The sequence below is a fragment of the Drosophila eugracilis genome, unplaced genomic scaffold, assembly GCF_018153835.1.
Source record: "Drosophila eugracilis isolate 14026-0451.02 unplaced genomic scaffold, ASM1815383v1 contig_2154, whole genome shotgun sequence".
In the NCBI taxonomy this organism is placed as follows: Eukaryota; Metazoa; Arthropoda; class Insecta; order Diptera; family Drosophilidae; genus Drosophila; species Drosophila eugracilis.
The window spans coordinates 11,898,158-11,923,391 of record NW_024573038.1 but is presented as its reverse complement, the minus strand read 5'-3'; the positions used below and the strand labels follow the sequence as shown (position 1 = coordinate 11,923,391).

The 25,234-nt window shown below is 37.7% G+C and overlaps 1 protein-coding gene across 5 annotated transcripts in view; it reads left to right on the top strand.

The window, feature by feature from the left end:
* LOC108105948 (multiple PDZ domain protein) overlaps positions 1–25,234 on the top strand; it is a 128,837-nt gene that overhangs the window by 66,292 nt on the left and 37,311 nt on the right. Inside the window, exon 1 of one of the 5 annotated variants that reach the window (XM_017212748.2) lies at positions 24,163–24,913. The exons of the other annotated variants lie outside the window; for them this stretch is intronic. The gene's annotated coding sequence lies outside the window, so the exon portion shown is untranslated. Of the gene's footprint in view, positions 1–24,162; positions 24,914–25,234 lie in introns of those variants that run through there. 5 annotated transcript variants of the gene reach the window in all.

The following is a 25,234-nucleotide window of genomic DNA, read 5'->3' as shown; positions in this document are numbered from 1 at the left end:
CGAAAAAAAAGATATATATATAAAAACAAGTCCTTAACAATGAACTGTTCGTTTTTGTGAAGTTTAACCCCTCGACAAAGTGAAGTTTTTTTTTTTTTGAAAATAATACCTGAATAAAGATCAGCCAACATGTATCGCCTACAACGACGAGCTGCTTTGATAGCCAAACAAGGTAGAAATGTCTACTTAAATAATAAATATTTATGCAAATATTTTTAAGCATTAACAAATGTTAAGTTATTACAAAATTATAACAGACTTTTAATAATCAATAATAATAATAAAAATATATTTTTCGGAGAGCATAACTTATATTTCACCTTAAATAAATATTTTAAAATTTTTTAGCATAACAAAAAATATTAAAATCATCTAAATATTGTTTTGAATAATACAAAATATATTTAATAATTTTCTAAATAAACAAATATTTTCAATAAATAAAAGATTTCTAAATAAATTTAAATTTCTTTGATTTTTCTATGTAAATTTTCATTTTTAAGCATTTTTTTCTGCTTTTCTAACTCAAATAAAATACAAATAAAATATTTATAGTATTATTTTAATAAATATTTCATTTTTATGTCTCAACTGACATCTAACAATTTCTAACTAATCGCAAACCCAACTATTTGTCATCGCCTTTGACTCACCCATTTGGGGCAGCAGGAAAAAAGTCTATTGATTGTTATTGACATTACTCATACGCACCATTGGACAGCGGGGGTAGAGTTGGGTCAGGCTTATTTAAATCGTTGCGGTTACACGTATATAAATCTTAGGCTTTTGCGGTTATGTGAAATGGGTTTTTGGGCTTGGTGTGCTCGTGTTAGGTGTTAAGGTTGTGAGTCCTTCAATGAGGTAATTGCAAATGTTGATTTAAGTACTTAAGCTCAAAGTTTGTTTGATTTTATTTGTCAGAATGTGTTTTCCCATGTTAATTATGAACTGTGTAAGCCTTTGAGGTCTTTAACTTTTACCACATATCTTCAAAATTTTACCTAATGACCAGTCATAGTAGCAGTTTTCCTTAAACCTTTGACAATTACTGCTGATTTCCTAACTTTCATCATCGCAAAATGCGAAATGAAAAAGCCAGCAACTGGGTCATCTTCCTAGAAAGAAAGACAATACCTTAGGAAGAAAAATCAAAACCCAAAACCCAAAACACGAAATCGCAATCATTTTACTTTTGATTATAAACAAAATAAAATGGAAAGAAGCCAGAGAAAGAGGATGAAATTATTTCTAGCCACTAATCGCTGGATGAAGTCGACCTAGAAAGGCCTTAGCCCAGCCGCAGAAGATCATCTTCTTTCTATTTCATTCGTTTGGACATAAAGAAGAAAAAAAAAACAAAGCCATGGAAAGGGACAGGAACCCCCATGGACGACAAAGTGAAAGAAAATCTCTGAGGTTTTTCCCCCAGCACGATTCCCCGCAGTCCACTATATAATTTTGAAGATTTTAGAGAGTCGCGTTAGTCAAGATCGCATTTTGCATGCCAAATGCTGGGCACAATTTGTCCTCATGAAGATCCGAAAAAAAAAAAAAACCAAAACCGAAACCAAAAACCCAAAACTAAAACCAAACCAAATCCGTACCAAGTTCAAAGTCGTGCCCAAAATATCCTCGCCCCTCTTCGTTCTCGAGAACTTTCCGCACTTCACTCTATATCTCTATCCAAAGAAGGTCATGGACAGATTTCCAGAGACTCCCTGTGCCCAGACTCTTCTCGCTTCGGGTCTGGTCTTTTGGCCAATTGACTGCAAAGATTTATTATGGAAATCTATAAAAAATATGGCCACAGATTGGCATACATTCCCTCATGGACCCTCTCTCTCTCTGTCTCTCTCCTTGATAGCTTTATAATATTTATCTACCTTTCTAAATCTGTCCTAATTAGGATTCAATTCAGCCGGCCATTCGATAAATTCTTCTGGTCTCGATTCTGTTTTGTCTTAACTTTAGCTCGATGGCTTTGTTTACATTCGGAAAACAATGCAATGCGGAAATATTTTTATAATTTTGGCACGCACAGTGGTGATTCGAGAAAGAGGAATTTACTGAAAATAAAATCATGAAGTTTATTGGGAGGTTTGAGGGAAAATGTAATATAATATTAAAGATACAAGAATATTAAAAAATATTAACCAACAAATTTATTTTTACTTATTAATAAATGGCTTAATTTGATCTTTCCGAAGAAGTTAATTTAACCACTAAAGAACTTAAGGACTTAAAGAACTTCTTAAACGAAATTAGTTAAAATTTTACAGTTTTAAATGCACTATACCTAGCCAATAGCAAGGTTTCAATACCTCATAAAACTGTATCTTCAAAAATGAAGAAATATTTAATAGCAATTACAGTTATATTCCAGGCAAAGCATCACAGATAAAACCAAAATGATTACATAAAAATGATAAGTAATAGTTACCAGTAAAGCAAAAATTGCCAGCAATTTCCAACATTTTTATCTCAGCTTTCCAGGCCCGTGACCATCGGTTATGCATTCAGCAAATGATAGAAGGCATCCCACCCCTCCCGCCTCCTACTTCGATTGATTTCATTGTCCAGTAGTCGATGTCTGTCTGTCTGTCTGTCTACTCTTTTTCCCTAGCCAAATTCCCTCTGCCCGTTGGCTACCGACGGTGGTTCTAACTGTAAAATTACAAACTTGAGCCAACAGCTAGCACCCTTCTCGAGTCCCCGACTACCGCCCAGTCGCTTTTCCTTTGAGCCAAGAGTCTGGCTGATTCTCATTTAATGCATTTCCTTAAGACGACAACGTCGTCGACGAAGACCAAGCACTGGGACATTGGCCATTGGACAGTGGACATTGGACAGTGGACACTTGACTGGACACTCTATGGACAGTGAACACTGGATAGAGCGTACTGGACTTGTGTCAGCTAAATTATTTCCACGGCTCGATTCGATTCCTCAGCTAGTTGGGGGCTCTTTTATGGCCAACTTGCACGCATCTGTCAGTCTAGCGAAGATTCCCCGCCCGCCGCCACTTTTTATGACCTCTGCCAGCGGCCAAGTTATCTGCCAAAGCCAACGACACTGAGAGAAATTTTGTTAACAAGAATTTTACTTTATAAATTGGTTGTTTTTGAGTACAGTTTTGGTACTTTTTTTGGTAACATTTTTGGATTTTTAGATTAGTAACTTCATCTATTTTTTTTATAAAATATTAGTTTTTAAATATATTTTCTTGCTTTTAAGACTGGCTTAGAGTTTCTCTTAGTGTATACAAGGCTAGAGCAGGACAGCATTGGCTTTTACCGTAATACTTTGGAGCTGTTCTCTAACGATGCGCTGTGTCCAACGGTTGTTTTCCCTTTCTGGCCAGCAGCATCCGAAAATAGCAAATATACGCAGAGCGAGATAGAGAGAGAGATAGAGAGAGAGACGGGCAATGCGCATGCGTGACTGCCCAATGTCTCTGCTGCAGCGTGTTCTTCTTCTTCTTTTTATTTTATCTGTGGTGAAAAAAAGTCTTCCTGTTTCGGTTTCTTCTTCTCATCTGCATTTTATGGCTCTCTTTACGACTGGCTCATTCTTTTTTTTTTACTCCTTCCCCATGGCCGCACTCTGTTGCAGTTAATCAATTATAACGACTCTTGATTTCCTTCCTGATCTAGATCAAGATTCGAGTTGCCTCCGTGGGTTTATGTGGGTTCACACATGTTGCATGTTGTGCCGGGAACTTAACATTTACAGTTTCTTCTCGCCTTAAGTCATTTGGGGTTCTCCCCTCTCCAGATCTCTCTTCTCATTGGAGAATCGGCGGCTGATTCTTGGTGATTCCTCCTGATGTGATTAAGTCATTTAAAGTTCTTGATTTGATGATGGCTCTATTGCTTCCATTCTTCTTAGCTGTCTTTTTTTTTATATATAAAGAAATTGCATTTTAATTGGGTTTTATGGGTGGCCATAAGGGATGAGCAATATGAGTGCCATCAACGGTTCTTTGGGGTCATATTTCTAATTGCCAGGTTCACTACCTGTTGATTTTATTAGTTTAACACTAGGTGGGTAAGAATATGACTTAATTTAAGTTATGGCTTAATCTAGAAGTTTTAGTTTAGATAGCTTCCGTATTGAGAAAACCCTCTAACTCGTAAGGTTCTATCTTTATAAAGTTTTAAGCATGGCAGTTTCTTAAACTGATCAAGCTATTTCAGTTTTAACAGAAAATCCATAAATATATTGCTTAGTTTTGAAATACTTAACTTAATGTGCCCTTCAAAGCTATAATTCTTAAACAATTACGAAGTCAGCTTGCTTTTACTTCAACAGAAAATTTACCAATAAAATATTTTAGCTTATATTTTCTTTAAGGTTCATAGCTCAGCTAAATAGTAAATTTCCCCACCCTTCCCTATTACCTTATTTTGATTATCCAACATTTGTCATGCTTACTACTACTACGAGATGGCTTAATAATTCCTTTTGCCCTGCAGAAATTTGATAGCCAGCCCATGCAAATGTTGACAAATGACCCAAAGAGAGGGGACCCTCCCTGCAGAGAAGAACTGCAGTCGAGACATTGAAAATGTTCAATGCACATTGGCAAACAAACGAGGATTTTTGTTTGTTTGGAATGTTTGTCAGCTTGTTGCAAAAATAGAAAAGCAAAAAAAAGAAAAGATTGAGAAAAAGCAAGAAAAACCTATCGTTCTGTGGGGTTTTTTCTTGGAAAATGATGTGTGTGTTGTCTAACAAGTTGCTGCTGCTGCTGTTGCAATAACGGTTTCCGTTGCTGTTATGTAAACTTTGACTGAACTTCTGCCAAATTAATTAACGCTGTGAAAGGTGCAGGCCATAAAAAAAAGTGCTCGGGAATTGCAGATAGATAAAAAGGCTATGAAAATAAAACTTAAGAATATTTCCGGAGCGCATTTCCCGCTGTTTGGCGGAGTTAGTTGACCTAGAACTGAGAGTTTCTTAAGAGTAGAATGGAAATGGAATTTAGAAATCGTTTTCTGCTTAGATTAGATTAATAGCTTTAGATTTTTAGATTATTTAACAGTTATATAAATGATTTTCATTTTGATTTTCCATTGAAGGCTGCCCTAAAGCTTATGATAAATACTATTAAAGACCGCTCACAGCTGCTGACCATTATTTAATAGAAGGCAATCTAGAGAATTTGCAATTGCAACGAACCGAACTTCCCCATAAAAAAATCCGCAACAAAGCAAACACATTCAAGCGAGAGGCTCGAGTACCATTTAATGAGATTCCTTGGGGGCGCCAGACTGCTGAACTGGTCCCTAGAATTACAGAGATGGACAAACAGATGCTGGAGATAAAGCTGAGATAGAGGAGGAGGAGGTGGAGGAGGAGGCGGCCTTCCAGTAGCCGGGGAGAATCTCGACTTGTAATTATTAACTTACGGCATATTAATTTATTATTTGCTATTTAATGTGGCCAGCCCCCAAAAGGCCCTCCACCACCAGTCCAACCTTCAGACGCCTATGGTTGTGGCTCCTTCTTCTTCTCTCCTGGCAGGCTGCAGGCCAAGTTCGCTTTTTTGACATTTGATGTATTTATGTGGTCTGAAGGAGTTAGCCAGCCAGATAGCCAGCCAGCCAGCCTGCTTCTTTGCTTTCCTGCCGTTTTCCAAGCTTTCCTGTAGCTAGCTGTGAGCGATTTGTGGGAAACTGTCCTGTCATGTGTTGAGTCCGTCTGGCATTCGCTTTTCTCTATTTTGATTGAGTGATTTATTCGGAAATTGTTGTTCTCGCAAAAAGGTATAATTAAATGGGCATAATGATGCCAAAGGGAAAGGCCAAAGCAACGCACACAACCAGCCAAGAGGGCAGCGAGGGGATTGGATTGGTGATTTAGGAGGGGATTCAATGGAGGAGTAGGCAGCTACTAGCAGCAGGTGCTCCTTTGGGAAATTATCTCGACTGGTAATGGAATCAGATTGACGTGGCTTAGAATTAGTGGGAAAAATATGAACTTAGAGGGAGCTGTAAAGGAGAGACTGAGGGTAAAGGAAAACTTAAATTGAAGATTTAAAAATTAACTGGAAATTTATTAATAATTTAGGTAGAGATTTCTTACTTAGTAAAACTTCCTTACTTAGCACAATCTTTCACCCGTAGCTATCTTTAATCCAAGACTCTCCATCACACCTGCTGTACACCTGACTAGCAGTCCTTCCCCCGCCTTCTAAGCATAAATCGGAATAAATAAATAAAAAGAAATGATTTCTTTGTTTACATTCACATAAGGAAGTTATCGAGTGGTCAAATGTGCTATAAATAAATGCATTTAGCTGGGGGTTTTCCTGTAGCCAGCCACCCCCTCTTCGTTCTTCGCTTCGATTCTTCTACATTTTTTTTTTGTACGTCTAAGAATTGTTTTTTAGCCTGGCTTCCGGCGACATAAAACTGCCGTTTGTTCTGTTTTTCCCTCCCCCCATTCACCGCCCCCTACTACACACCAGTTCTTTGCCAATAGAAAGAGATGGTTGAAGCCAGAAGAAAGAGATGCCAAGAGAGCAGCTGCCCATTGGCGTTTGCTCTGCTTGAATAATCCAACTTTAGCTTGGACTTCTTTAGCTACTTCTTCTTCCCCTAAGAGATAGCTTCCTCTACTTCTTTAGCTTAGTCTTCTGGCTGTGGTCTCTTCTCTGCTTCTTCTTCTTCTTGAGGCTTTTGGTCATCTAGAAGTTGTGCGATTTCGAGTTTTGTTTTGAAAGTAATTCGTCTGTAGAATAGCCATGTGCCCATAATTATGGATTTACGATGAGGGGCGAAATGTGGTGAACGGTGAAGAGGAGGAAGAGGGGGAGAAGGAGTAGGCAGAGGTCCAAGTTCAACCCACCCACATTTTATTGTTATCGCTAACAATGGCCAAGACCAACAGAAATAGCAGAGGCAAGGGCAAGAGTCGCAGAAGTGTAGCACAGCTGCTGTCTGAGTCTTTTTTTTTGGAAATTGTAAACTTCCAAAGTCTTCGGTAATGGAGATTTGAAAACTACAGAAAAGGGGGAATCCCAGTTGGCATGGCCTGGCTAGGGTCTGGGGATCAAAATCGTTAGCTATTTGTATTTACTTAAATTATCACAATTGCGGTTTTTTTTTTAACTTTTTTGATCTTTTTTTTTGTTATTATTTTCCATTGAAAAATTTAAGATTATTTTCTTTTTTTGAAAGATAATCACCATTATCTCTTTTAAGCTGTTAATTTTCCACCAAATAAGCACTTTTTCTTACTCTTTTATATACTTAATTTAATAAACTTACTTAATATAGATGTTTTTTATGGCAACAATAAACTCCTTGGCCTAACTGAGATGCCCAACCCTAGGATAGCGCATTCAGCTTGCTCACTTTTCAAGATAAAAGCAAATAAAAAAAGCTATAGACAAAGAAGAGAGGGGGAGAGCACGGGCAACGGGCTGTGGCAAGAGAAAAAAAAATTGCCAGAGGCAAGCAAAATGCAGGCCGCCGCGACTGCGCTGCATGGCGCTGCTCCTCTCTCGGAAGGCTGCAGAATCGGATTCAGAATCGGTCGGTGCATTGAACCCCGCGGTCTGGGCCTGGTCCACAATTCCATTCCACTGCACGCAAAACTAGAAACGTTCCTCTTGCCAAGTCGATCGAAATATATATATACGAGAACACACGGCCATATGGTAGAGTGATCGGGGGATATAGTGGTGGGTTATAGAAGGGGATATCGGGGGAATATCGGGGGAATATCAGGGGAATATCAGGGGAAGCTATATAGACAGCGGACGGACTTTCGCACGAATGCACAGACCAACGTGTGTTCCAGCTGTTGTTACAGGTACAGTGGTCAGTGGCAGAAAGGGAAATATATTTTTGATTAAAAAATAATTATATTTTTAACTAATGATTTGCTTATATAGAATGTTAAAAAATTCAAAAAAAAAAATTTTTTTTCATAACTTAATTTTGTACCTCATATTGAGGCCACACTGTACCTATAGCTGAGTCAGCCAGCGATTAGAAGCCTAAAAGGAAGTAATGTTGCAGAAAATGCAAAAACCGGAGAACGCTAGCAGGAAAGAGACGGAATGATTGCAAGAATGAGAGATCCGATAGCTGCTGCGTGGTAGAACAGGACTATCTCTATCTCTTTCTATCAGCCAACAGAGAGCCATCTCTTTCTCCAACGTACGCCTGGCAATTTTTTTTTTATTTTTTTATGATGACTAAAATTGAAAAACGAAGCTGCGGTAAAAGCTCAAGACCCTCCCCGCCGAACCCTCTCTCCGACCCTCTCTCCGCCCCTCTCTCCGACCCCTTTGTGGGTTATTATTGTTGTGGTCTTGGGGTCTCTTGGCGTGTGTGTAATTATCCAAGGACGCCGCTGAGTAATGAAACGACCTTGAGTGCAGCTACACACACACACACACACACTAACACCAAGACACAACAAGCAACCTATCTAGTATCTGGGCGTTTGGGCGTGATTTTTTCTCGATTTTCTTCTTGGACCTTAACTTAGCAGCAAACTCATTTGTTACACATGGACAAAAGAATAGAAAAGAACTACAAAGGAATATCGAATCGGATATATATATATTCTATATTAACTGATATGCCAAACAATTTGTCAGCGTCAGAAAAGAGCGAGGGCGGTGGCGGGGTGATCTGCAATGGACAAAAGAGAACGCCCACCGCAAAAAAAGTAAAAAAAAAAACCAAAATGGTAAATAAACTTAAAGAAAAGAAAAAGAAAAAAGAAACAGAAAAAAGTAGTTGGGTAAAAAGAACAAAAACCTGCAAGAATCGAAATGAATGTGGCAACGTTTGTATTTGTCTGGCTGCAGATCTTTGGGCCAAAGTAATCGATCTTGGCTCAGATATGCCAGCTGAGTTATGAGCCCAAAGCTATTTTTGGATAGCTTTTGGTTGGCTTAAACGATTATAATCGAGATTGTAGCTGAATATTACAGAATGAGTTTATAAAGGAATTAATCTTAGGAATATGAAACCGCCTGAGTTTTTTTTTAGAAGTTTTTGAAGACATTTTAAGGGAACTAAATATTACTTTACCATTATTAAACCTTTGCTAATCATTTAAAAAAAAAATTACATGATTAATCGGTTTAAGAACTTATCTTAGTGGAATTTAAAGCATTTCATGGGTTTATGTTGCAGTTTTAAGTAATTTTTTAAGTTAAAACTAAGAATAGCAAACTTCCCTTTTCCCAAAAATAAACCACATTGATAAACTTCTATCTACCATAAAAACTTACTTGAAATTTCCTACGAGTGCACTGTAATATTCGTTCTTTTAGAGGTATCTTATCCCGCCCCATCATCATCATCATCCCATCGACTGGGCCTAGGCATTCAACTAATCAGCCACAGAGCAAAAATTATTGGCATTTTTTACGCGCTGCTTCAAACGCGGCAGAAACCGCAGCCACCAACAAACAATGAACTTACAGTATTGCTACACTGGAAATAAAAATGTTGAAAAATTATGATAAAAATCAACTCAGATCATAAAGGAAAAATGTTGAATTAGAACTTGAATGAAAAGCAAGTCAAGATCAAAGATATAAATATTTATTACACATTTTTATTGGTTTAAGCATTTTTTTTATATATTTTTCTTACAGTGCAGCTGTTGTTGTTTTTCGTTGTTATTATCTGTTGTTGTTGCTTTTGTTTTGTTGCTGGCATGCCAACAGGCTATCCACCATTAGGCCATAATCATCATCACACACGCCTTGGCCAAGGCCAGAAACCTAAGCTTGAAACCCCTGAAACCCCTTAAAACCCCTTAAAAACCCCAATCCTCAATTCCCAAACCCCGATCCACTCCTCGAGAGGAGTGCCAAATGCCTTTTGTCTATGAAGAAGAGGGATCAGACTTTATATAGAAACAGAAGAGAGCCAACCAAAGGCAACTATTTTTAAGTATAGGTTTCGGTTTCATTGTTGCATTTCTTTTTGCGTTTATGAAATTAATGAACAGCTTGGCCGATCCTCCCTCTTCTTGGCTCCCTCTTCATTCTGGTTAACAGATTTGTGGAGGCCAACGATGTTAAGACCATGTTGCATCATTTTTACCAACTCTCTTTGCTGTTGTTGTTGCCCATTTATTGACCCGCATTTCGGCCTTTGCGCGCATGCGCAATTTGTTAAGTCTTTTCAGAGTGCTCAAAGCCTCGGGCCCATCAAGTTTATACAATTGAAATGTAAACAACGTCATCACTCGCACATTCCATTTGCCTTTTTTAATGCCCCTTATTGCCTTTTTTGCCTCTTTTTTTTTGTGCCCCTTTGATTACTTCACTCATTTGCATGTGTTGATCGCTGCTTCCTTTTTCGCACATTTATTTATTTATTTATTTATCTTGCAATTATCCCACCATCAAAGACCCATGAGCAGCACTCAGTTTTATTTTCAATTTTCAATGCTTAGAAGATATATTTTTAATGACATATTTACTCACTCTTGGTTTTTTCTTCTGTCTCATTGCAGGTATGTGTGAAATTTAAGTTTGGGATATTTTTGGAGACTATGAGTAAGGTTGTTGTCCAAGGAAAGTGAGTCATGATTTTGTAAGGCAATTTTTGTGGTATTACAAAAATAGAAAACTGAAGATCTTCTTATTAAATTCAAACATTTTTTGATTGAAATATATTTTCAAAAATTAGTATATTAACCACCTTTAAACTATCGAAAAGTGTTACATGATTTTAATAAACCGCCATAAAAACTTTCGCCTTCAAGCTAAGATTTGCCCATAAAAACAACAGCTTAACATGCTTTTCGTATAAGAATCATAAAAAGTTCACCTTCACTAAAGATCAGTATCGTAAAAGCCAAAAACATCATTAATAACTGACAATCGATCATGCATTTTCCAAGTCGCCAGTTCCCACCCGTAGATGGCGCTCCACCACAAGATTTATGTCTATTTTCAACTTTTGAACTTTTGTGCGAAAATTTAACTGTCAGCCGTATTGCTTTTATATAGCCAATATCCATTCGAGAGGAGGTGGACAGGGATTCCGGCGATCATCATAAACGGATGTGTTTCGGTTACGGTTGCGGTAATTAGCGGGATTAATTGGTTTCGTGTTCGGCCCAGACCTCACCTAGTAACCTCCATAAAACAATTAGAATCGACATAAAACCTGGCATTTCAATTCCCCCAGCCATGGAGGAACAAGAAATGAGTCAAGTCAAGAGTTAAGTTAAGAGTGGCAGCCGAGGTGGGCTCCCAATTTGGTTGCAAGTCCAACTTGGTAACAGTTTCCCATTGGGTTTTGCTGTCAAATTGCAGCGACTGCTACTGAGATTGTGGGCGTGGACGACAGCCCACACTGACAACCAATTGGAAATATGGTAAAAGAGAAGAAAAAATATATGAAAAAAAAAAAAAAAAAAAAACAAATAAGAAAAATGAAAAATGAAAAGACCTAACCTAAAGCCAATAAGTGGCATTAGCCAAATGTGGTAAAACCATTTGGCAACTTGTTAATAAGCAATTGCAAAGCACAAATAAGATGGAAGGTGCGTTACGTGAATGTAAATAGCAAGTGGAGTTAGTTAGCTATCTTAGTTAGCTAAAATATTATGAAAGGAAATTCACTTTTTAAAGTAACTAAACTTAGAAGAAGATGCGATTAAGACTTAGAAAGCTTACCATTTTGGAGTCTTATCATTAGCCTTTGTTATTTATGAAACCCACTGTTAAAGCTCAAATCGATATGTGTGAGATTTTCCATTGCTGAACAGCAAATTTCCCACAATCGTTTTCCTAGGTGTGTTTTTGATTTTAATTTTTTTTTTTCTGCTGTTGCTGTACCATTTGTCTGCGCTTCACTGACCACAAAGAAACCGATTCGAAACCCAACCCAACCCAAACTGAAAATCCAATCCCAAATCCGTAACCGAACACAAATCCATAACACCCAAACCCCATATGCAAATATGCAAATTCTGCGGGGGGGCATTTTCTTCTTTAACAAAGATAAGTGTGACAGCTGAGCGACGATTTGTTGAGAAATTATGGACAGTAGTCGGCCGTCGTGAACAAATAACAATAAATTCATCTGTGGGCTGGGAAACAGGAAGCAGCATCTACATATATATATTTTTTTCTTTGGTCCTGTAACGCCCACTCCTGCTACTGCCACACCCACTCTGCTATACGCCCACTGCCACGCCTGCAACGAGAGGTAATGATGTGCAAGACTAACTGCATTAGAAAGTCAAAGATTAAAGCTTAATGCATGTGGAAAGTGGCTGGGGAGTGATAGGAGGGGAATATCTTAAGGAAATTTTGAGGATTAAATGCGGGATTTTTTAGGAAATATATTGAAGGAAGAGATGAGAAATGAGAGGATGGTTTTTGTATATGATAAGCGAAATGTGTGGGGCGGCACTAAAATCGAAATGGCTTACAGCTGTGGAGAGTTGAAGGCTGTAATTTGTTAAGTAAGAAAAGCTTTATATATCTTGAAATATATCTTTAAAAATCTTATGAGTTTATATTTTATACTTCAATCTTTAGAAGAAAATTTATTATTTAAGCATACTAACCACTTTAAGATGATCTTTACAATCTAAAAACATTAATAATTATATTTAAAATCTTAAAAACCATAAATCTTTCTCAGAACAATTGCCTTTCATATTTTTGTCGCCTATTATTTCTCACCAAGCATTAGATAAGCTTCCCACCAAAAGCCACAAAAATTCCCAAAGAAACTTGTTCAGTCCCAAAAAAAAAAAAAAAAAAAAGCAATTGATTAGCCTCGGGATTTCGACTTTAATTTAAAACAACATTTCAATTTCCACCAACACTGACAGCTATCTCAATTGGCTCTCTGGCTGAGCCAGTTGATATGCCATTTAGCTAACAACCGACTGTCAAAATATGCTTATTTATTGTAATAATAATTCATTTGATTAACTTGCAAGCGAAAAAACAACAAGCTAAACTCCCCATTAGCCTTTCTAAACCGTGGCCAGCCCACCACATCCCAATCCCCTGCTACTCCTCCCCCATTAAAAAAAAATGTATATAAAAAAAAAGAAACGCTCACGTTTAAGATGTCCAAAAACAAAACAAAAAATAGAGAGCAACTTGACTACTGCCAACGAGTGACTACTGTGTGGAAAAAGAGCCAAATGTTGATGGCCAAAAGGAGGCTAGGAGGCTGGAAAAGATATTAAAGTTTTCAACTGCCAAATTAAAAGAAGAATTTTCAAAAAACATTTTCTTTAAACTAGATTCTTTATTTTTTTTTTTAAGTTTCCAAATAACAGAACGTTTTCCTTCTTAACCTCTTTTCATGATCTCTTTCTTCTAAATCTTCATGTTTAGAAAATAGCCAAAATGACAGCACTAAGAAAAGCTCAGTCTCCGCCTGCTGGAGGAAAGGAAAACTCTCTTTGGATTTTGTATTTTATTGAGCCATTATTAAGTTATAAACACGCTGCTATTAATACAAACACAAATAAATATCCAACCGAGTATGTGTGTTGGTTGGTTTTGTGTCTTTGGGTTTTTCCTTTTTGGCCAGTCGGAAGATATACTCAAGTGAAAGGTTTTCCCATTTTCACCAATGGACACCAGGACTTTTGGCTATAGCGATTCGTGGAAAATGTGTGATAAATAAATATTAGACCATGCTGGATATTCTGTTAGCTCTGTTAGTGGGCGCAACATTTGGCTGTTGTTTTTATAGCCCGTTCGTTTCGTTTTAATGGCCCATTTCGAATGGAGTTGCCAGGTTTCTTGCTTGTGTCAAGTGGGCGGCCTCTGAAGGGGGTGTGGCCCCGCTTTTCACAGTTCAATTTGTGAAGCATCATTTCGCTACTCAGATTTGGGTTTCGATTATAGCGTGAGCCCATCAAAGTTGGGGGGAAAAAAAACAATTAGGCGAAAGGATTTTCGAAAGGGCACAGAACACAGGCACAAGCTGGGAGATTGTCATTTAAGGCACTGCGAGGAAAATGTTAAGGTTTTCTTTATATTAGTTGGGAAATTAGTTACTAAAGGTCTTGTTAGCCTTTTTAAGTTAACAAAATATAAGTCTTGTTAAGTAATTCATAAGAACTAAGGCTAAAAAAAGAAAGCTAAAAGTAAGAGCGAAAAAATAAAATTTTCTCCATCAATTTTTTATGTTCATAAAAATTCTTAAAATTCTTTAAATTAATTGTTAGTGAAAGAAGTTTGTCTCCATTAAAAAACCACAAAACATTAATTTTAAAACTAATATTAACTTCCCCCTAAGCAACGGAAATTAGAAAACATAATTTAATCAAAACGATGTGAAAAATCGTTGCCATTCTTTATGGATTGCCTTCAAATGTCTAAAGCGCGGCAATTTGTTTCCGTTAAATCCTGCCAAGTTAAAATGGCAAACGGAAAATGCCCATTTTTATGGCCATTTTCATTTTCGTGTTGGCCAAACATTAACATAGAGTACAGCGCGGCACACAGTTTTCCAGTCCAAATGGAGCCCCAAACATTTGGCACACTGAATTTAAGAACCATAATTTGCCGTTAGCCGCAGGATAAACCAAGCGAATTTATCATGAGAAAACAAAAAAAAAAAAAAAACGGCAACAGAAAACAAAAATGTTGAGTAGTGAAAATGAAAAGTGCTGAGGGGAAGAACAACAGAGATGATAGTGCGAGCACAGTGATGCCAGCGAAAATGGAAAGCTGCTAAATGGTCCTCCTGCTTGTATATGAAATGATGGTGATAAAATCCATGCCTTTTATTATGGCCTTCTTTTAACACAAAACTTTAAAACTTTCTTTACATTTCTTTACTTAATAATCATGAAAACAAAGCCTTAACATAAACATAAAAGTTATTGAAGGTTAAGAAATAGCTTCTAACAAAAATATACCAAAAAAGGCATCTAAAACTGTAAATAACTCACATTAAGAAGAAAATAAATACTAAAAGAGTTATAAATCAAAATTCAATCAGATTTCAAGTTAATAAACCATATTTAAACAAATAGTCGCTATTTAATCTTAACTTAAGCTCTATAAAGCTTTTTTTTCTTGGCCTAAATGTTAGCTTTTTTGGCAGCACTGATAAAAGAGATTCCGAGGGACATTTGTCTGGCCGGTTTAGTCTATAAATTACAGCTGCTAGTCAGATCTTCCCCGCTCTATTACCCTGGGCTTATAATCAGAATTTGCGCTTTCACACGCCGTAAAGGGAGTGGGGGTAATATGGCGAGGGTCTTGGGGAACACAGACCGCAGTTCCGCTCGTTATCTCTCTGACACAATCAGTGGGGCCAAACTTGGGGCCAATACTTCTAAAACTAGGCTCAGCCTGCTGTTTGTGTGAAGTTTTTTGCTGTATTTTTTTTGTTTTTTTTTTTTTGATTTTCTAGACATTTCTGATAAGCCATCTCTGCTCTAAATTCTTTTTTCTTGCACTTTGTTGCTGCTTTATTTTTTTTTTTTGGCGCTTCCTTTTGTTGAAGCCTGCGCTGGGGCAATTTATGGCCAAGACTTTTTATTAGCTGATGATAAAATGCTGCTTAAAGCGAGGGTGGAATTAGGAATATAGTTGGGTATTAAGGAGAGATCTTTATGTATTAATGAAATGCTGAAAATCCAAATAAATGAGAGAAGTTTTAGTAATCCCTTGAAGGGGAAATCTTGAATGTGATTTTACTTTAATAAGAAACTCATATTAAACGAAGTAAAGAGTAAAAGTTAAAGGATCATCCTAAGCTAACTCCTTGCAATAACACAATACCTTAAGCCAAGTAAAAACTGACCATCTGACCATCTCACAACTTGACAATCTCCCCTCGGCAATTGAAAGTTAAAGCCGTTTGGTCGATCAACCCATTCAATGCTTATCAACTGCCATTTAAACTCGCATTTAGACTCATTGTACAATCTCCGAACTGTCCTCGGCAGCAGATTTAACTCCTTTTTATGCCAGCTATTGCTGCAGTTTATGTTTTCCCCCCCCCTTTATTTTCCATTTTTCGTTGTCTGTTTTCTTTTTTTTTTTTTTTTTTTTCGCTTGCTGGGTTCTTCAGCGGTTTCCGCGGTGTCTTTTTATCGTTGGCGTTCATCTGCCTCATTTATCATCATCGAAAATGTTGAAGCGTGTTGAGTTCGGTTTCGTTTCGAGCGCGCTCTTTATTTTTTTTTTTTTTTTTATTTTTCTCCTTTTTTTTTTGTTTGGACAGGCCAGACTGCTGACCCACATTCCCCCCCTTCCGCCCCCTTCAAATTGCCCCTACAATTTGGACTTCCTTGTGAGCTTTCTGTGTTTTATTTTCCCTCATTTTTTGTTTTTTTTTTTGGTTGCTCTGCTGTCGCTTTTCGGTTGATAAATATATGTTACACTTTTTTACTGTTATTGCCGAACCGCATGTGGTTTTGGCATTTCTCCTGGCTGGCTTATGCTGTATTTTGGTCAAGAGGCAACTGCAACTGCAACTCTTCCTTTCACGCTGCCCATTAATCGTTTGCGTCTTGTTTTCTAATTAAATTGCGGCCACACTCTAAGCACACACAAACACACACTCGAATATGTGGGTGTCTTGTCTTCTGCTGTTTGGGGGTAATTATTCTACAAGCAGAATTATTGAAATGGAACTTTTACTTTACACTGAATCGTATAAAAAATATATCCCGTTGACTTTCGACAAGACAAAATGCCTGTGTTTCTCTTTCTGTCGCCATTAAGTGGGCCAATTAGAGAGAGTGAGAATTAGACGATGGTGGGAGTCTGAACTAGTGGTGATGGGGGGGAAATTATGTTTGGGTCTCCTGGGTGGTCGATGCTCAACCATGGGTGCTAATGGTTTTGATCTTGGGATTGTGGATAATTTAACCCTTTACTGGTGGTCGGATTTCTGGGAAATTAAAGGAGAATATCAATAAAAAGTGAAGAAAATAGTTGTCTTTATTGAATTTCAAAGAATAAAAAAACAAAATAATTATACAAAATAAATCTCTAAAGACAACCAGTTAACCCTTTTACCAATCACTTCTGTTGGGTAATTTTCTCAATGTTCCAAAAATAATTCTTAGCCATGATCTCCTTAAGACTTCCTTCAAACGGCACTTTCCCATGACCAAAGCCATTTGATGGCCTCCTCAGACGAAGTCACGCTCGTTTTCCACCAATGGACCAATAAAAGGCAACCGAGACAATAAAGGCTAAAACAAAAGCGAGGACCAGAGAGGACCTTAGGAGAGTGTCAGGGCTATTTTGCAAATCCCTAGGCCGACCCATACACACATACTGTGGCATAGTCAAAAACCATTCCGTAGTCACGACACCCACAGTCAAGGTAATTCCCAGCCAAATTTTTGCATTACCCGAAAATAGTGTTTTTACCTCTTTTTTGACTCTGGCCCCCCGCCGCCGTCGCCGTCATCGTCTCTTTTCGTCTGTCAGTTTTTCGCGTCACGTGTGTGCATATTTATTAGGTCATCTAATTGTGTTTTCCATTTCCACAGCTCTGTGCCAGCGGATTTTCCCAAACGGTTTTCCCACACACACACACACATACACATTTAGAGACATGTTTTTTGGTTTATTTTGTATTTTTTTTTTTCATTTTCAACGAGTTTTTCCTTGCCATTTTGGCACTCTGGAAAAAATTGGGAAATGGAGTGCAGCGGAGGACTGATGGTTGTTTAACTTAGTTATCGATACGTTGATGGCTTTAATTAAAACTCTAGACAGGGTTTTAAATGCTTAAATATTTTAAACAATTTTGGTTTTAAAAGAGGTAAATTAAAGGAAACTTTTAGTAAATTATTGGTAATAAATGTAATTTTATGGTTGAAGTCTTAACTAACGTTAATCGAAGACCCCTCGAAATGGCATTTTCTGTAAAAAATACTTAATTTTTAAGTAAAATCTTTTAACTTTTCTCATTTCCCAAAACATTTACAGTTCCACTTCCGTTTTAACCCCAAATTAACAGCCGTTTCTCAGGTACACAAGAACCTGCTCATTCTTGACCTTACTGAAAACCCCAATTTGTTGCTGGAGGTGCGACCACCTACTAAACATTTTTGGTAAGACGAGAGCCCAGCTGCAAGAGCTTTGGCCAAAAAAGAACCCACATCATACCAGCTGTGATGGCAGTTTGCCACGCCTCTCTGCAGCAACACCCCCCCTCCCCTTAACCCCTTTTACTGAGACGTTTTTCCGACCCAACAAATAACACGACATGTGAAGCACACACCTACTAAAAGCGAGAAAGTCTTAAATTACACACGCACCCACACTCCGAACACCAGAACTTTCTGTCTCAACTTGTTAAACAGTTGCTGTCCTGCTCTTTCTACGGTTAAGATGGTCTTTCAGAGGTTGTTGAATGAATGAATTAAACACAAGGAGAGGGGATAATCTTGTGTCTTGAAATTGGGAGGAACTAACAGGGTTTTAAAGATCGAATAAAAGCGAATCTCTATGATACTCTAAAAAGAAAGTTATTCTATGGAATGCCCTCACTAAGCTTTAAATTATATTGTTCTTTTTTATAAATATCATTTATTTGAATTTTTAACAAAAAAAAACCTTTCAAGGGTATTCTCCTTGTCCATCATATCCTTAAACCTCCAATGGTGTCGTGCGCGTTGTTGCGTTTCCTTTGGTTGCATGCGATCATTGGGAACACCTCGGGGCAGAAATTGAGATCCATAGTTAAAGACGGTAGATCAGAGGGGAGGGAGGGAACTCAATTTGCAAATTTTGGGACACCGGCACTCAAATTACAGTTCATTGAGCCATTTGGTCAGCGCAAACAAGAGCAGCAGCGCCGGAGAATCTCTCCCAACACTTGACGGACTTCCTGACCCCATTTCCTGCAGCTGCAAGGAGAACCTTTTAAGCCAGCCCCGCCTTTGCCACAAAACTCTCTTTCTACACAGGGCACAAAGTTTAATGATATATTATTATTAATCGATTAAAGTTGGGAAAGGGGGTGAAATGGGTTTACTTCTAAGCTTAAACAATCAGACCAACTAGTAAAAATCTTTAGAAAATATTATTTATTTTAATATTTATTTTATCCCTAATTTCTTGCAGTGCATTCTTGTCTTTCCTTTCATTTCGCTTTTGATAAATGAAGAGGCTGGCTGAGTTTCGTTTTTTGGCAAACATTATTATATAGCAGTTACTCATATTCTGGCCACTTTTGTTGTGACAGTCAAGTGCTTGCCCCGTCTCTTTCTTCATGCCACCCGCCGTCTCTTTTTCCAAACACACAGCCTGTCTCTTTCGCAGTTTCAGTACTTCAGTTGAGTGAACATCATGTCCCCATGTTGTCGTTTTTGGGGTCCTCATCATGTGATTTATGAAGCCAAAGCGTTAAAGTGTTTTATTTTCGTCGGGCACATCATTTTTTTTTGCCTTTTCAAGAACCTCTCCACCCCCTTTCTCCACCCTCACCCTCTGGCAATTTTCCCTTTTGTCTGGCCATTTATCTTTCCTCTTACCTACTTGTCGGCACTTGGCCAAGAACATTTCACTTTTTTACCCGAAAGAGCTAATTGCAACTGTTGCTGCCGCTTCTCCGGCTGCTGGGTTGTTGCAACTTGCCGTTGCAGCAGGTTGGTGCTGGGGTGTTGCCTCATATCATAAATCTTCAAACACTTTCACCACCATTCAGTCCCTGCTCTGTCCTGCTCATTTACGCACTGAGTTGTTGTCCTTTTCCTGCGACAAACTCATTAGCAAGTCGCGACGTATTTTAAAGTGTTTTTTTTTCCCCCGCTTTGAGTGCAGGGAAAATGAGGGAAAATTGGTAACAGGAACAAGAACAGGTAGAAATCAGTTCTATGTGGCAAGGTCGCTGGCACTAACCCGCTGTTCATTCATGCCGACATCATTCGCAATTTGTCACACTTGAAAATTGGGTTTTACGGACTCGGGGTAGGGGTCGGGTTCGAGATCGTAAATAAAGCAGTTTCGAGTTCTGCCTGATTTTGGCCAGATATGTGTGAAATTTATTGGAAATAAATATTGGACAATAAATGGTTTATAAGTGTTAATATATTATTAACAAATTATGAATAAATATTATTCATTTATGGTTTTAAAAAATCATCAAATCCATATAAAAAGTTATAAAGAAAAAATGGAAAAAAACCTTTAAATGGTTTGAAATTTGTGAATAAGAGGGGAAATCTATACTAATGGTTGCTTAATGAAGTTATCGTTATGTTGATTAAAAACATAGATTTATATTTTTAAATAATTTAAGCAATATTTGGCGAATTAAATATTACTTTTAGTAAATTATTGGTAATAAATGTAATTTTATGGTTGAAGTCTTAACTAACCTTAGTCAAAAACCTCAGGAAGTGTCCTTTTTCTAATAAAAGAAATATCAAGAAATATAGTAAAAGGGAAATATATAAGTAAAAATTCAAAATGTGAACCTTCTTATCACATTAACATTTCTTAAAACAAACAAAAAAAACCCCTTTAAAAACCCCTTGCAAACCTCATTTAACCGCACTATTAACCCTGCATGTGATTACTTTAACCCCCATTTTGGCCATAATTATTGTAATCAAGTGTAATCAAATTAAAGGCCAATGGTATTTTCGTATAAGCCATAAGGGAGCAGAGATAGTATGCAACTTTTGTTTTAAGTACTTTTTCAAGTAACCCCCCTTCCTCCCTCTCCCCATCCATCCTTCTTTATTTTTCAATACCCCCCGCACCTCCACAAAGCCAACTGTACAATTTATTTGCATTTAACCTGCTTTCACTTGGCCATTGCCGTGTCATGACCAACCGGCAACTGTTGCCAACTGTTGCACATTCAGCCAGCCTGGCTAACGGACATTTGGACCGGCGGATGGACCAAACGGACGGACCCAAACGGACTGGCAACCCGGACAGGGGGAAAAACACTTCTACTTCAACTGCGGTTTTAGATTCCGTGTGGGTGGGCAAAAGCGAAGAGCGCGAATCTGCATGCAGACCTGCACTTATGCACTGAGAGAAACTCTTTTAACTTAAAGGAGTTTAAGAAACTTTTTTAGTTTTAAAAAAACATCTAGAAAAGTGAACTTAAATAGGAAGTTAACTTTCTTAATTCTTATAAAATTGTTTAAAAATATTTCCAAAATCTAGAAATTATTTCTCGCAGTGCCTGCACATACGTTTGTGGCCATAGGTGTGCACCGGCATTGCGTTTTAATCTCTCAATTCAAATTCCGACTGGCGTCGTTCGTCTGACGTCCTCGCTTCTGCGGTTTTGGCCAAGTGGTGGGATGACGAAAGTGGAGTGGGCGGAAAGTGTGGGAAAAACGGAGAAAAGCGGAAAAGTGCAAAAGTGGGAGGTGGCAGCAACGCTTAGCGTTTACCGCTGTGTTTTTTTTTTCGGGGGCGAAGTGCTAAAAGCCAACACAAAAGGTAAATTGGTTTTCATTCGTTATATGATTTCTGTGGCAGATTGGGTAATTGATGGTTTTTAAGAGAAGTTAAAAATAAATAAAAAAATGTATTTTAACTTCCCGTTGATAACTTCTTTTACTTTCTTTAAGCTAAAAAGCTTAAACTTACTCAAAAACATCGCAAATCTCTTTCCGCATTGATTTTTCCGTTTTCCAAGCCATTGAAGCCATCTCCATTGGCCGCAATTTTCCAATTACAACCAACTGTTGCCGAAGGTTTTTCTAGCCAAATGCAATGTGATGGAATCTAGTTTAATTTCCCGCACGCGTTAAGCCGATTTCCGCCTTGAGACCCACACACACACACGAAAAGTAAATAAGTTAAAAAGCTAAACCCCCTCCTCAAAATCTTTCGAGTTGCGATTTCAGTCAGTCAGAGGGATGGGGCTAGTAGCGGGCTAGTGAAAATCGGTTGTAGCATCAATCAGGCTTTGATTTTCACATGTCAAATATCGGCGATGAACATAAATTCAAATCGCAAGAGGAAAAAACAAGAAGCGAAGGAAAACACAGTTGGCAACTTTCTAGCGGCAACATTCTCATTCAAATGATTTCGAGCGTGATTTAAGCGATCGTCCGATCGATCGATTGAGATCTTGTTCTGTGTGTGTGGAGAGTCCAAAGGTTTCACTCTTCACCCGCCGGATTCTCCTCTTACTCCAGTGAGTTATCGCCGCGACACAATCACTTGTCATAAACATTAATTGAGCGTGAAAATCGCCAGAGAGTAATCATAATAAAGATGGATCGCTTTCAATCGCAATCCGATCGCTTAAAATCCCCCGCCCCCCGAAAACGAAAGAGAAAGACTGGAGACTGTGTAGACTGGTGGAGCAGAGAATTCAAGGAGGGGTAGGTAGGGGGAGAGAATCGGCCTTTGGCACCCCATTAAAAAAAAAAGCCGAAATTGGGTCAGAATGCCGTCTGGTCTGTTTTTTTTTTCATCTCCTTTCATCCTGTTTGGGCTTTTTGTCTGTGGATCGTATGTGGATCGCATATTGCTGGCTTTTTACTTTCAATTGTGACCTGCTTTGATCGATCGAACGATCGATGCCTGCCTTTTGATCATAATCGATGATGTTGCCAAAAAAAAATGTACTCATATTTATAAGTATATATAAAGGTAGGTGAATGCACTGGAAAAAGTTTGGTGAGACTTTAGAAATATGAAAATAAAATGACTTTGAAGTCTAGTTTTAGGGAAAGAGTTATTAAAAATGGTTTAAAAATTTCTTTAAAAATTATAAAATATTTATAAATTTCTTTAAGATTCTACAAGAAAAGTCTAGCTATATTTACTCCTTTTTTCTTTCACTGCACGCATTTAGTTGTTCCTTGAACTGGGTCGAAATTTCTCTGGCATACGTTTGTTTCCGCCTGCTGCCTGCCCACTCCCCAAGTCCCTCTTGTCCACCTTCCTGTAGCCTCATGCAACATATTCGTTTTTTTTTTTTGTATTTCTTCTCCGTTTGTGATGTCTATTTTTGAGTTTTGCCTTTTGCAGAGAAGCTGCGCCCACTCGATGGCCACATGTTGCATATGAAATTTATGCAAATCAGCGGACAAGGCGAAGAAGCTGCCAATAAGCCAAGCATAAATTACATTACCCAGATCCTTTTGGCCGCATATTAGCATATAACCTGAACGGGTAGTTTCGATTTGGATCCGCCAGTTTCCCCCACAACCAGCAAATGTCTTCATTGCGATCTACTCGCCAATCTCCCCCAACCCCGCTTCCTTCGTTTAATTTTCTCGATCTGCAGTGTCTGTCATTTTTGCCTGACACAATTACCGCGCGCGCAGCCTCTCTGCTTGTTTATGAAACAATTCAAAATCTTCTCAGGCTTCTGAAGAAGAAGAAGTCTGCCACTGACTGAGGAGAGCAGTCTTCTAGCCTTTTTCTGCTCTCATTAGCCCGCCGACAGTCGCAAGACATTATTAAGATTGTTCATATTTTTGCGATTATTAGTTAGCTCTTTTGAGTGTGGGAAATGTGTGGAAATGCAGGCTGAAAACGGAAAACGAAGTATGTGGAATGTTCTTCTAGGGTGGGGGGCACTTTTGGGCCTTTCTTTTGCCCCAATCTACCCGGAAGTCTAAGTCAACTGAAGTGCTGGCAATAGGCAAATCATCATGGCCCTCTAATTTATGATTAGCAGGTATATTACTAGAGCAACGGTTCTTCCATTTAATTATCACAGTTTTCTGGCAGTAATTAGCGGTTGCATTGCAGGCTGTGTGTTCTGAGAAAGGAGAGCAGTGGGCAGGGCATTTAAAAAGTTTGTATATTTGCATTTTTTTAGTTATTTCTTTAAGTGTTTGCTTAAAACTTAAAAGAAAATCTAAAATCATGTCAAAAAATTTCTACTAACAGGTATACCAAATAAACTAGAGATCTTTTTTTTTCGCGACTCCCGTTGCTTAACGTGCAATTTAACTTTAAAAGCCTTAAAACCATTTTCTTAATTTTAAAATACAATTTTTTTCTAATTTAAAGTCTTATTAAATGCTAGAAAAATTTTTAATTTAAAATTGATAATGCCAGCAACATGTTCTTATATCTCAGCAACACTTGCTTAGCAACATAAACTCCAGCCAGCATCATGTTGCTAATGAAAAAATGTTTTCTTCCACATTTAAAAACCTTTAAATAAACCCATAATTTATATAAAAATTAAACACAATTTTAACTAATTCATGACTGAAATATAAAAAGTACACTTTAAAGAACTTAAAAGAAGTTTTAGCCCATAAAATGGCTCTTTGTATCGATTTTTTATTACATATTTTCATCTAAAAAAACAAAATTTTTGACCTTAGGTTAGAAAAACCAATCGTTAATATATATAATCTTTAATTTTTAATCTCAATCTATAGTTTTTAGTGCATTCAACCTGCTCTCAACATATAGATCGCGACTTGGCTCGTGCTCCGCTCTCTCTCTCTCTCTCACACTCTTTCTCTCTATTTCGATTCTCTACCATTTTTAAGCCGGCTAACCGGCTTTTCTCAGTCTCTTTCTCCCGCTCAGTGTTTACCTGTGTTTACCTGCAGTTTGCAGATCTCCTTGGCGATCTTCGCGACGGCTTCAACGCTACAAAATTACTCGCTGCCATTTCATTCCGTGGCTGCAGCTCCGCGTTAGCAGACGTCGTACTGTTGCGTTTGTTTTTCCGCGTGCGTTTTCTATTTTCCGCTGTGAGAATTTTCACTTTAGACCGAAGTATTTGTGGAATTTGCCAGTGCATAATAAGAAAAGTTCGTGATTGGTTAAAGGAATTTATGAACACAAAACGATTAAAATGGAATTTTAATTACAAGCGATTAGAGAGAGAGACTTTGATGTGAAAATAATGCAAATTTATAAGCTTGTCTTATCAAGTATTTGAAAATTAGTTTTCCTTGAAAGAAATGGAATAAGTTTTCATTTTATTTTTAAAAATTTCATACAACTTTTGGCGTAAGTTAATAATTTTTACATCATTTTTTAATACTTAACTTAAGAATGAACATTTTTAGCCAAACTAAGTTTGCTTTTCCCCAACTTTATTTAGCCATTTAGGCCTATCAGAAAATGTTAATCTATTTATTATCTTTAGATTAACATGATCGCATTACCAAAACTAAATGCAAATTTTGGTAACCAAAATCCCAAGCCGTAATCGCAGGTTGATTAATACTTAGCCTACGTTTTTGATTAATCAAATGTTAATCCATATATTATCTGCCGATCGATAAGATGGCTTTAAGATATAGCTATTTTACGCCTCAATGAAATTGA